Raw genomic sequence first — 12,328 nt, 5'->3', positions numbered from 1 at the left:
CATTCATCTCTTTTAACAGCCTTATTAATTATTTGAAATTAATTTACAAATATCACCACTTTTGTTTTACAGAGGTGGAAAATTGAAGTTCAGGTTTGCTAAGTAACTTACACCTTGATTTATCACTGGAACTCAAATCCTAACCATCAATAGAACTGAACGAGGACTCTAAACCGGGCTTTTGGATTTCAAGTCTACCATTGTCTCTTGGACAGCATATTGTCCCTTTTTAAGAGTCTCTGTAACAACTAAATTCTTTTTTTTTAAAGATTTTTATTTATTTATTTATTTGACAGAGAGACAGCCAGCCAGAGAGGGAACACAAGCAGGGGGAGTGGGAGAGGAAGAAGCAGGCTTCCAGCGGAGGAGCCTGATAAGGGGCTCGAGCCCACAATGCCAGGATCACGCCCTGAGCCGAGGCAGACGCTTAACGACTGCGCTACCCAGGCACCCCTGTAACAACTAAATTCTTTAGAATAAAGTAATCTCATCAGTGAACGATTTAGAGAATAAATGGTTATCCGGATGTTTTTTTTCCTAGTGTAGAAACATATTGTTTCATAGCAGAGCAATTATGTGGTACTTTTAGAATAATCAGTTGAGCATGCTAAGATTATTCACAGTGGAAGACTACTTTTTCTTTCTTCAAGTTTATAATAAAGCTAATAATTTAATAGCAGCCAACATTTACTGATTGCCTGGCATGTGACAATCTTTCTTTTTAAACCTCATACCAACTTAACAAAATAAGCATTATCCCCTATTTTTCAGATAGAAACTCAGGTATAAAAAGGTGAAGAAATGAGAACAAACCCGGAGAAAAAGTGGAACTGCTGGGATACAATTCCTATCAATCTGGCCTCAAAGCTTGCACTCAATTGTTTACACTTTTGCCAAGAGGATAAGAATGCACAGCAGAATCATTAAGAAACCTTCTCTGAGAAAGGTACAAGGCAAACCAGACATCAAAAACCTGCATGACTTTTTTAGGGTTCATTTGATCTAGAAAAACTACACAATACTGTTTTCTCAAGTACTATACTATTGTCCCAGGAAAATTATCAAAGGGTATATATTTTACAAACACAATTACCTTGATATACTAACACACAGGACAAATTTACTCATGATACTCATTTAACAGCAAACATTCAAGGACTGTAAAATAATCTGAACTCTGTGGTCTTAGCAGTACAAGGAATTTAAAAAAAAAGAAGAAGGAGAAGGAGAAGAAGAATAGACATACCTGCAGTCTTGGAAAGCCCTCGGCAGAATCACTGCAACTTACAACAAACTGCAAATAAAATACAGGTAGTGAGAGCCATGGATCTCAAACTTTAGTGGGCAACAGAATCACCTAGTGAACTTGTTAACAAGTAGATTCTTGAACCCCACCCCCTAAGTTTCTGATTCAGAAGCTCTGGGAGGGGTGTGAGAATTTGCATTTCTAACGAACTTCCAGGTGATGCTGTTGTTGCTGGTCTAGGGACCACACTCTGAAAACTGCTGTGATTTAGGTCCAACAGAATTCTGAGAGCATAGAGGAAGTAATAAGCCTTCCAAAGCAGGAAAAAAAAAATTTCATGGAGAGCTTAGCCTTTGGTTTTTTGGGGTTTTTTGTGTGTTTTTTTAAGATTTATTGAGTGTGTGCACCGCACTTGTGAGGAGGAGGGGCAGAAGGAGAAGGGGAGAGAATCTCAACAAACTCTGTGGTTAGCACAGAACCCTACGCGGAGCTCAGTTTCACGACCATGAGATCATGACCCTGAGATCACAACTGGAACCCAAACCAAGAGTTGAGTTCTTAACCAACTGAGCCACCCAGGCATCCAGAGAGAGCTTAGCCCTCGAACTGTGCTTTGACAAAGGAGGAGAATTTCACATATTGAGAGATAATGTGCTTCTGTCTCAAAAAGAGGCATAATCCTTCAGACTCAACCTTCTCTCATCTTAGTGATTTGGTGGCCTCATTCTACTCTTGCAGAATGAAATGAAAATTATGAATCCATCTCTCTTTGCCTAACAACTCAATATACATTGATATTTTCTTGGCTTCAACTGGGGTCCTGACATTTCAGAAAGGAATGAAAGAATAGTTTTAACACATTTTAAGTCCTGTAAATTTCTTCTTTGTTCCATTTCAAATGATTTCAGTTTCCTCTGAAATCTTCTCCTAACCTGACTTTCACATTCTAGGGATGACCAAGAATGTGAATGAGATGTTGGTCAAGTTTTCTTTTGTAGATTTATTTGATTGATTGTAATGGCTAAAATAAGTCACAACTTCCTGAGTAAGTATCCTTCTTTTTTTTTTTTTTAAGATTTTATTTATTTATCTGACAGAGATAGAGACAGCCAGCGAGAGAGGGAACACAAGCAGGGGGAGTGGGAGAGGAAGAAGCAGGCTCATAGCGGAGGAGCCCGATGTGGGGCTCGATCCCAGAATGCCGGGATCACGCCCTGAGCCGAAGGCAGGCGCTTAACCGCTGTGCCACCCAGGTGCCCCAGTAAGTATCCTTCTTATTCCTATCCCAAAAGGCAAAAGAATAAATGGAAACAATTCTAAAAGCATTTTAACTGTATGCTGGAGCTGGAGAATAATCAAAGGGATAATGTACTGACTCATGGGAATAGTTTTATTCCCTATTCCTTGATCATTTTACCACATGACCCTAAAGAAGTCATTTAAATTCTCACTGCTTTAATTTTTGCTTTTGTAAAATGGAAATAATATTTGCCATGAGGTTTAGTTAATGCTTGAAAATGCTTTTGAGATCACTGGAAAAGGAGAGAATAAAATACTATTACTCTACATTGAACTTTGGAACTCAAACTATAAAACAAGAAGAATCTACACTCCGGCAACCAACCAGTTGAGAAGGAATTTTCCTACAGCTAAGCTGCTCACTGTCCTGACAAATGTATATTGGACTCCAATATTGTCAAGTGCTTTACAATCACTCCTTCTAATGGTTTTTATTCCATTGCTCTTGCAGATGGAACAACTAATGGGAAGATAATTCAAATGCTATCTGTCAGTCTAAGAGTGAGAAAATCTATTCCATAAGGGCCAGGTAGTAAATATTGTAGACTGCAGGCCACATATGAGCATGCAATCACATACAATTATGATTATGAGTCATGCTTACAACTGGGATGAATAATCATCACTAATCATTATCATTTTATATTTTCCCCTAAAAAGCATCAGCAGTCTTCCCTCTTTCATTTTAGTTTATTATTTATTTGGATTGGGTCAGTAATACAGAATTAGGGAAAATCTGCTACCTAAATATTTGGGTTTTTAGTTTGAAAAGGGACCATTTTTTCAAATAATACTGTTGATTTCAAGTTCTGTTTTCCCAATAATAATTTATTAAATCAAGCTAGTTGATTTTAGGACCCCAAACACAAGCCATTCTGTTCATTCACATTTTCTATTTTGTTTTGCCTGCTGCTTCATTACTTGTGTTTCCTCATGAGCTTTTAGAGAAAATAATGTTATTCCTTCGGTCGTGCAAATTGAAAACCTATTTTTAAAGAGCTGTGCTCCAGCCATTTTGATTATCCTACATTCCATTCTCCTCTTCATTTATTTAAAAAAGAAGGAGACTATCTATATGTCCCCATGTCTCTCCTGAGAGTTGTAGAAGCCTGTTTTATTCTTATGAACACATNTTCATTCACATTTTCTATTTTGTTTTGCCTGCTGCTTCATTACTTGTGTTTCCTCATGAGCTTTTAGAGAAAATAATGTTATTCCTTCGGTCGTGCAAATTGAAAACCTATTTTTAAAGAGCTGTGCTCCAGCCATTTTGATTATCCTACATTCCATTCTCCTCTTCATTTATTTAAAAAAGAAGGAGACTATCTATATGTCCCCATGTCTCTCCTGAGAGTTGTAGAAGCCTGTTTTATTCTTATGAACACATTTACACACATTTGTTTTCTTATTGCAGTGATAGTTTACCTTCCTGTTTACTTTTCTGTTTACATTTCCTTTAAGAAGTTTTGTCTAAAGTGCTCTATATAAAGATCCCTAATCAGGTCTCCTTTTAAAACTATATAAAGTAGAACAACGAGTTTCATGACTTAAGTTACCAGAGTTTACTAAATGGAAAGTAGCTTAAAGAGTTTCACTTCCTTGTGGTTATAATTAGAATTTTTAATATTAGGGGCTTCTCCTTTAACTGAGATGAACTTCCACATAAAATTCCTCATAAATCCATATTAAGTCAATCAAATGTTTCTTATTATAGGTTACTATAGTTTCTTATTATAGGTTAATATAGCAATTATATTTAGTCTTATGTGATAGAAAATGAGGAAGGCACTTATTTTTAATCTATGGCTATAATCTCACAACTTAATATATTTAAAGGCATTTTTTTCTGTTTTTTCTTTCCCTGCAGTGTGCACTTCTGAAATAAGCCTATCAGTCTTGACACATGGAAGTCGCACTATCCTGTTTTCCTCAGATTTGTGCCATAATTAGAAATCAGTCAATCGTAGAAGTGTCTTCACAGCACTATGATTTAGCATTATGTCCTCAGCTTTTATTGAGGGCTGATATAATAAAGGGCTCTATGAAGAAATTCTCTGTAGTTTTGATAAAACTGCTACTAAAGACACTACCCATTATATTATTCAATATCCCAACACGAATACTCACATTTTATGTTTTTCTCAAGGCTCAGAGCAAGGAAAAAATGTTTCCTCTTGATTCTATTTGTACTCTTATAATTTAAAAAGGATTTAAACTAATAAATTCAACACTAAGTCACAGGATACAAAATCAATATACAAAAATTAGTTGTATTTCTCTACTCTAACAAATAATCTGGAAAAAAAATTAAGAAAACTTCCCTAGGGAAATACAATTCAAAACCACAATGAAATATTACCTCACACCTGTTATGATGGCCATTGCCCCCCAAAAGCAGAAAATACCGAGTTGGTAAGGATGGGGAGAAATGGAAACATGTCGCACTATTTTTGGGAACGTGAAATGGTGCAGCCACTCTGGAAAACAGTATGGAGTTTCCTCCAAAACTTAAAAATAGAACTACTCCATTATCCAGCAATCCCACATCTGGATAGATATCCAAAAGAATTGAAACTTAGATTTTGAAGAGATACCTGCCCCCCGTTCAGTGAAGCATTATTCACAACAGCCAAAATGTAAATGACCTAAATATCCATTAATGGCTGAGTGGATAATAACATGTGGTTTACACATACAACGGAATATTATCAAGCTGTAAAAAAAGAAGGAAACTCATCATATGCTTCAACATGAAAAAACCTTCAGGACATTAGAGTGAGTGAAATAAATCAGTAAAAGAAGGACAAATACCGCATGATTCCACTCATACAAGTTATCTATAAGAGTCAAACTCATAGAAACAGTAGAATGATGGTTGTCAGAGGCTGAAGCGGGGAGAAACAAGGTGTTGTTAAATAAGTATTGATTTTTAGTCATGCAAGATGGAAAACTTCTAGACACTAGGTATACAACATTGTGCTCATAGTTAACAATATTGTACTGGACATTTAAAAATTCGAGAGATCTTATTTTTTTTTACCACAATAAAAAATTAAACTACAAAGCTTCAAGACGAAAACATAAGAGAAAATCTTTGTGACCAAGAATTAAGAAAATATTTCTTAGATATAACACCAAAAGCGTGATTCATAAAACAAAAAAATTGATTACTGAATTCTCTCAAAATTATGTACTTCTACTCTTTCAAAGACATTGTTCTTTTTCAACATTTGCTGCAACATGGATGGAACTGGAAGAGATAATGCTCAGCGAAATAAGCAGAGAAAGACAATTATCGTATGGTCTCACTCATTTATGGAACATAAGAAGTAGGAAGATCGGTAGGAAAAGAAAGGGAAGAAAAAAGGGGGTGGTAAACAGAAGGGGGAATGAACCATGAGAGACTGTGGACTCTGGGAAACAAACTGAGGGCTTTGCGGCGGGGGGAGGATGGGATAGGCTGGTGATGGGTATTAAGGAGGGCACGTATTGCATGGTGCACTGGGTGTTACACGCAAGTAATGAATCATGGAACTTTACATCAAAAACTGGGGATGTACTGTATGGTGACTAACATAATATAATAAAAAATATTATTATTTAAAAAAAAGACACTGGTAAGGGGATTAATAGACAAGCTGCCAGCTGGGAGGAAATATTTGCCAATCTAATAAAAGATTTGTATCTGAATATATAAAGAATTCTGAAAATATAAAAAAAAGTAGGGAAAAGGTTTGAATAGACAATCTACCAAAAAAAAAAAATACAGGTTTAAATGGAAAGTACACCAAATATATATATAGCATTAGTCACCAAGGCAATGAAACACCAATATACACTTACTAGAATTTCTTAAATTAAAAATTCCCACTCTACAAAGCGTTGGTGAGGCTGTAAAGTAACAAGAGAAGTAATAACCTGAACTCTCACGTGTTGCTGGTCAGAACGTAAAATGTCACAAATACTTTTGAAAACAGTTGGGTAGTTTCTCAAATAGTTAAATATATACACACTACATGACCTAGCTATTTCAGTCCTTGTATTCCACCTAAGAGAAACGAAAAAAGATGTTCATACAAAGACTTGCATCTCATTCAGAGAAGATTTATTAAGTCAAAACTCAAAACATCCCAAATGTCCATCAATAGGAAAATGGATAAACAAAACTGAGGTATATTCATAGAATGGAATACGACTGAGCAATAAAAAGGAATAGACTCCTGGATGAACCTTGATAAAGTTATGGTGAGTGAAGTCAGAGAAAAAAAAAGACTATATACTGTATGATTCCATTTATATAAAACTCTATGAAATGCAAATTAATCTATGGTGACAGGAAGCAGAGCAGTGTTTGCCTGGGAATTGGGGTGGTGTGCAGTGGGGTAAGAAGGGCTAGAAGAAGTGATTCAGGGGGCACATAGGGGAACACTTTGTCAAAGGGTTAGGGAGGTAGTGGTTATGTTCATTATCCACATTCTAGTGAAAAATTTGCAGATGTATACATATGTCAAAACTCATCAAGTCTCATACTTCAAATAGGTTTAGTGTGTTATCAATTCCACGTCAATAAAGCTGTTAAAAATGTTCCTCATGCAGCTCTAAAGTGATCTGAGTTGCACTTTGAAAGGGTGACTATGAAGCAACATTCTCTAAGACAAAAGAAAGGCTGATGCTAAGACCTTCACGAAGAGGTAATCTGCAGTAGTCCTACAAGAGTTAATAAGAGACTGGGTTGGATAAATTGTGTGGGAAAGGAGAAGAATGAATGATTCAGTACCGTTGGCTCACCTATAATGGCATTTCTCTAGTCTAAAAACAAAAGCTGAAAACTATTTGGCCCCAAAAGTCCATTGTAGTTTTATGAAGCATAACTGTTTTTCTCCTTCAGGTTCAGTCTCAAGTTTAAGATAATTCTCGGAGTCCAGAAAAGCAGAGGAATACTGCATAAACTTCATCATATTAATTAGATTCACTATCATGTATTCAACCAACAAGTATCTTTTGATTACCTTCTAACTCTGTGCAAGGCTCTTGACTAGTTACCAAGATATAGGGAGTTCCACACACAGGTGCTGGCAGATAGGGATTGCCAATACATTTAGCAAGATGAACAATTAAACGATTGCCTTTCAGAGCCAGAAGTGACTTACTGGCCTGGTGTTAATGCCCAAGGTTTCCAGGTTTGGCTTTTAATTTGTGTCCTATATAATTAGACATATAATTTTTAGGGTATCATGCATGTACCAATTACTGTGTTGACAGGTATAGTCCAAAAGTCCAACATCTATCTTGAGCGAAAGCTTTGTGCCCTACATCAACCTTTGTTTCTCATAGTCAGGTTGGCCTCAGGACAAATAAAATTACATATAAATGCACTCTGACTTTTATTTCCCCCCATAGGTTCTAAATAATTTGGCTGTAACTCTTTGGGGATGACATTCATGAAAAACCCTATAATCTTCATTATTGTATTTCTCAGCTGCAGGTACCTCCAAAGCTGTGATTTATCTAAATTGTATTTTTGTCAAAGGGTTATAAAGGGGATAATGTGAAAAGTCTATTGGGATGTTGTTAGTAAGTTTATAAAATTACTTTCTGTATCCAGTTAGACCAAGTAATTTTTTCACTCGTTGCTTTTAGGGCAGGCTTATGTATCACTGAAGACTTCAAAGGAATAAAAGTTAAGCACCCAAACTAAAGATTCTTGGTCTAAAACCGTGTCTGTTAGGATGAGTTTATCATTTATGAAGCTCAAGGACAGTCTTCAGATGAGTGAATAATCTGAGGCTAAAGCTAGAAAACTACACCCAAGATATTTCCAGAATTCTTCCTCTTGCCCACTTTATACTGTTCCTTCAGATCTAGGAGTGAATTATTGACCCACCACAGTAGCACATTCTCACAGCTTCTTGATCCAACCAAGGCAGCTGTCCCTAGACAGGGCTTCACTCCAAAGAGAGGTTTGTCTCATGTAATGGGTGCTCCTGAGCCCTGCTATGCCCTTCTGTGGCTGAAAGGAGCTGATCGTACAAAACGCTAAGGAGGGTCTGACCTCCTCTGGTCTTGTGCAGGTGAAGTCCTACTGAATTCACAATGCCAGAGCGTCAAAGAAATTTTGGAATCTCACCGGACTCCTTGATGGTGTTAGGTTGAGCAGTCAGTGAATATGAACCGTTTTAAGCTCCTTAGTTTTGTAACCTTTAACCATATGTCTGGAACCTTTTCATCTTAGCCATCTAGAAAATCTCTATGGATCCAAGAGAAATGTAAAAGGCCTACGAGCCAGAAGTAGCTAGCATGAAGTCCAAGTGAAAGCTAGCTGGCACTGGGGGCCAGATAACCGTGCACTGCAAAGCAACAAAGTTTCAGCAACAGTTAGAACATCAAGCTGGGAACATAGGAACTTCAGCGAGCAGAAGGAATATCAAAACCAGATTAATTCCTTGCCTAATTTCTAAGTTATGTCCGTTTAGTTCATTTAGCTGTTGGGTTACAAAACTGAATAAGAAAAACAAGGAAAACTGATAACTTGTCCCAGCTCAGCTGAGACTAAGGAGACAAGAGAACTAAATGCAATGTGGTATGCTGGGTTGGATTCCGGAACAGAAGGAAATTCATGGGAAAACTGCTAAAGTCTGAATAAAGTTTGAAGTTTAGTTCACAGTAATACATCAATGTTGGTTTCTTAGATCTGACAAATATACCACAGTAATGGAAGGTGAGACCGTTAAGGAAGCAATAATGGATGGGGGCTGTACAGGGATTCTCTCTGCTATCTGCAACTTTTCTGTAAATCTAACATTATTTCAAAATTAAAAGTTTATTTAAAAATGAGTAAGACAAGATTCTTATCCTGGAGTAGAGCATAAGTGGAAAGATATTATAGTTAAGAGACCAATTCCATTCTAGCACGAAATGATTTAACAAAAATAATTCACAAGGTTCAATGGAGCATAGGACTGGCAGAGCTCTCCTTCCAAGCTAGAGTTTAATGAGAATACCTGAGATGGATTCTAAAGGCCTGGCAGGAAAAGGAAAGAGTGGCCAGAATTACAGGTAGGAGGAAGGGCATGAGGCATATGGAGAACTAACAGACAATTTGGGAGGGCAAAGGGTAAGATTAGAAATGGGACCTGATCCAACCGTGTGAGGCTTGCGGGCCCGGCTAAGGACCTGGAACTGCACCTGGGGATGACAGGGAGTAACATCACATCGTCAGATCTGCAACAGCATGCGCATATATTTTTGGAGGCAGAGCTGAAAGTAGGAAAACAAATGAGGAATCTTTTGTAATGCAGTGAATGAGGCAGAAACAGTAGATATGGAGAAAGGAGCATACATTTGAGAATTACATAGGAGGTAAAACAAGCAGTATTTAGTGAAACTGACCTGAGACCATTGAATGTGGAGGGAAATAACCTAGCAGACAAAAAAAATGTCTTTGGATTATCACTGTACAATAACATGATACAATAATTAATTTTCAAACACAAATAGCTGAGTTGTGAAAAAAAGTTGAAACTCTGCTTAGTTACTCCACTGTGGATATGACACAAAAACTTGCAGTCAACAAGGCACCAGAAATTCATGCTTTGAAAACCCATAGACTTGAAACAGAATAGTAATTGATAAAATATTAAAAAAGAAACCAAAAGCACATAGCTAGCTTGAAAATAAGTTAAGACCTCTGTGAACCAGAATGAAGACCTCAAAACTTTTCTTTTTTAAAAACACAAAACATTTCTAAAATACAAAGTTTATATTTAAAAAAAAGAAAATAGGAACATGAGCTTAAGAGAAAACAATAAATCAGAATATGGGAACCAAAATCACAATATGCATTTTTAAAAGTAATAAATGAAAGAAAAAATTATTTCAAACAACACAACATTTGACAAAAGCAAATAGAGCATCCAGGTAGAAAATGCTAGCCAGCGTTGTATAACTGAAATTTTATATGTGAGCAGTCATAGCCTTGTCTGTTTATTTCTTTGGGAAACTGGCCATTTCCATATGTGATCATTCTTTTAGGATACCATTGGTACCAGGATGCCTAACTGATAATAAATGACTTTAGCAATAAGTCTTCTATTCCTTTTCTTGAAGTAAATACTGCCATAAACCTAAGAATGCTATTATAAGGGCATTTAAAGCATTTCCATAGTGTCTGGCACACAGTAAGCCCTCAATAAGTCGATTATTATTCCCCCAAGCATCAATGATATAATTTATTACTAGTATTATCATCATTATTCAGCATTCTTAGTGTTAGAGATGATACAAGTTGTGTGATAAACTATTTCCCCTTTCACTCCCTTCTATGAAGACCTACCTGTTCTTCCTTTGTTCTGATTTCCAAAGACCTCTGAACAGTTCCCTTCTCATTATTCAGTTTCACTTTCCAAAACACATTCTTCCCCCTCCCTTTATTTCTTATTTTCCCAATAATGGAAACCTTTTTGATTACTCTGTTTCTGTAAATAGTGCCACCATTATTCCAGGCTTAAAACCCCAAACTAATCTTTTAATCTTCTATCTTCTTGTTCAATTCAATTAGTCATCATCAAAAAAAAAAAAAAAGGAAGAAGAAGAAGAAAATGTGTCTTTTAAATCTCTCTCACATCTGTCCATTGCTCTGTCATCATCATCAGCTTTAAGGTTTTAGAAGCTCATGGCTAGCTAGCTGTTATTACATCCCATCTGATTTGATTCCCCATGTCTCCTCATATGAAGCTTTCCCCTTTGCACAACAATAAATGCTGTATTCAGTGAGCTGGACTCAATAGGGTGCAAGTAGAAAACAGCATTATTCTTTCTTCTGCATTCAAACATGCTCATGCACTAATTCTCTCCCTGCATCTGCCACAAGTCACAGGCATATCAGAAAATTTTCTAGGCCCTTTTGGTCACAAACAGTCTCAATCTGCTCCAAAACAATTAAAAATTTTCCTCTCCCTTCCCCCACCTCCCCACCCCTGATATGGTCTGTAACAGATTTAAGCCTGCAACGGAGGGTGGGGGCTTCTCCTCTATTCCTCTTCACTTTCTCCTCCACTTTTGGCTGCTCTAATGGACACCTCAAGAGCCAGGACCTGGAAAAAAGGTAATGAAAGATAAACAGAGTTGTGACAGGTGATTAACTAAAGGCATTCCTCCTTCTGGATGTGATGGTGCACACACACTGTTTCATTTCCATTCATTTCTCATTTGGGCAGCACTTTTCTTTTCGAAGAGAGAGAGCACACAAGCAGAGAGGGACAGAGGGAGAGAGAGAGAATCTTCAGCAGGCTCTATGCCCAGCATGGAGCCTGACTCAGGGCTCGCTCTCAGAACCCTGAAATCATGACCTGAACCTAAATCAAGAGTCCCACACTTAACTGACTGAGCCCAGGCACCCCTCATTTGGGGAGCACTTTTACAGGTTTTCTAAAGTGTCTCTCTTAGGACTGCTGACTGCAATTATCAGGACACGGTCCATAGCGCCCCCTGCAAGGGCAACGGATAGACCTACAGGCACCCTGTCCAGAGAAACTCCCTCTGGTCTGTTGACCCCCACACATTTAAAAGATGTAAGTGAGCATCCACAACACTAAAAGCAATAGGTTTCCAATCTGCTAGCATTCTCTGCATAGTCCTGCAGGACCCAAAGTACGTTTTCAACCCCTATTAAGGTATTGTCAATTTCCACTGAAATTATGGTAAGAAAAGTTCCATTTTTATAGTCTGTTAAAACTAATGTTTTCAACTCACACTTTTATGAAAAGTCCTCGTATGCTCATAAGG

General features: G+C 37.2%; 1 long non-coding RNA gene across 1 annotated transcript in view; it reads right to left on the bottom strand.

Moving 5' to 3' along the window:
- Window positions 1–1,294, bottom strand: part of LOC117803505 — an 84,415-nt gene extending 83,121 nt beyond the window's left edge. The window contains exon 1 of the long non-coding RNA XR_004627475.1: window positions 1,247–1,294. This is a non-coding gene — a long non-coding RNA (uncharacterized LOC117803505). The remainder of the gene's footprint in view (window positions 1–1,246) is intronic.
- Window positions 1,295–12,328: the final 11,034 nt, after the last annotated feature.

Source organism: Ailuropoda melanoleuca, chromosome 1, assembly GCF_002007445.2.
Source record: "Ailuropoda melanoleuca isolate Jingjing chromosome 1, ASM200744v2, whole genome shotgun sequence".
In the NCBI taxonomy this organism is placed as follows: domain Eukaryota; kingdom Metazoa; phylum Chordata; class Mammalia; order Carnivora; family Ursidae; genus Ailuropoda; species Ailuropoda melanoleuca.
The sequence above is the reverse complement of the archived record's forward strand: the minus strand, read 5'-3'. Positions and strand labels throughout refer to the sequence as shown.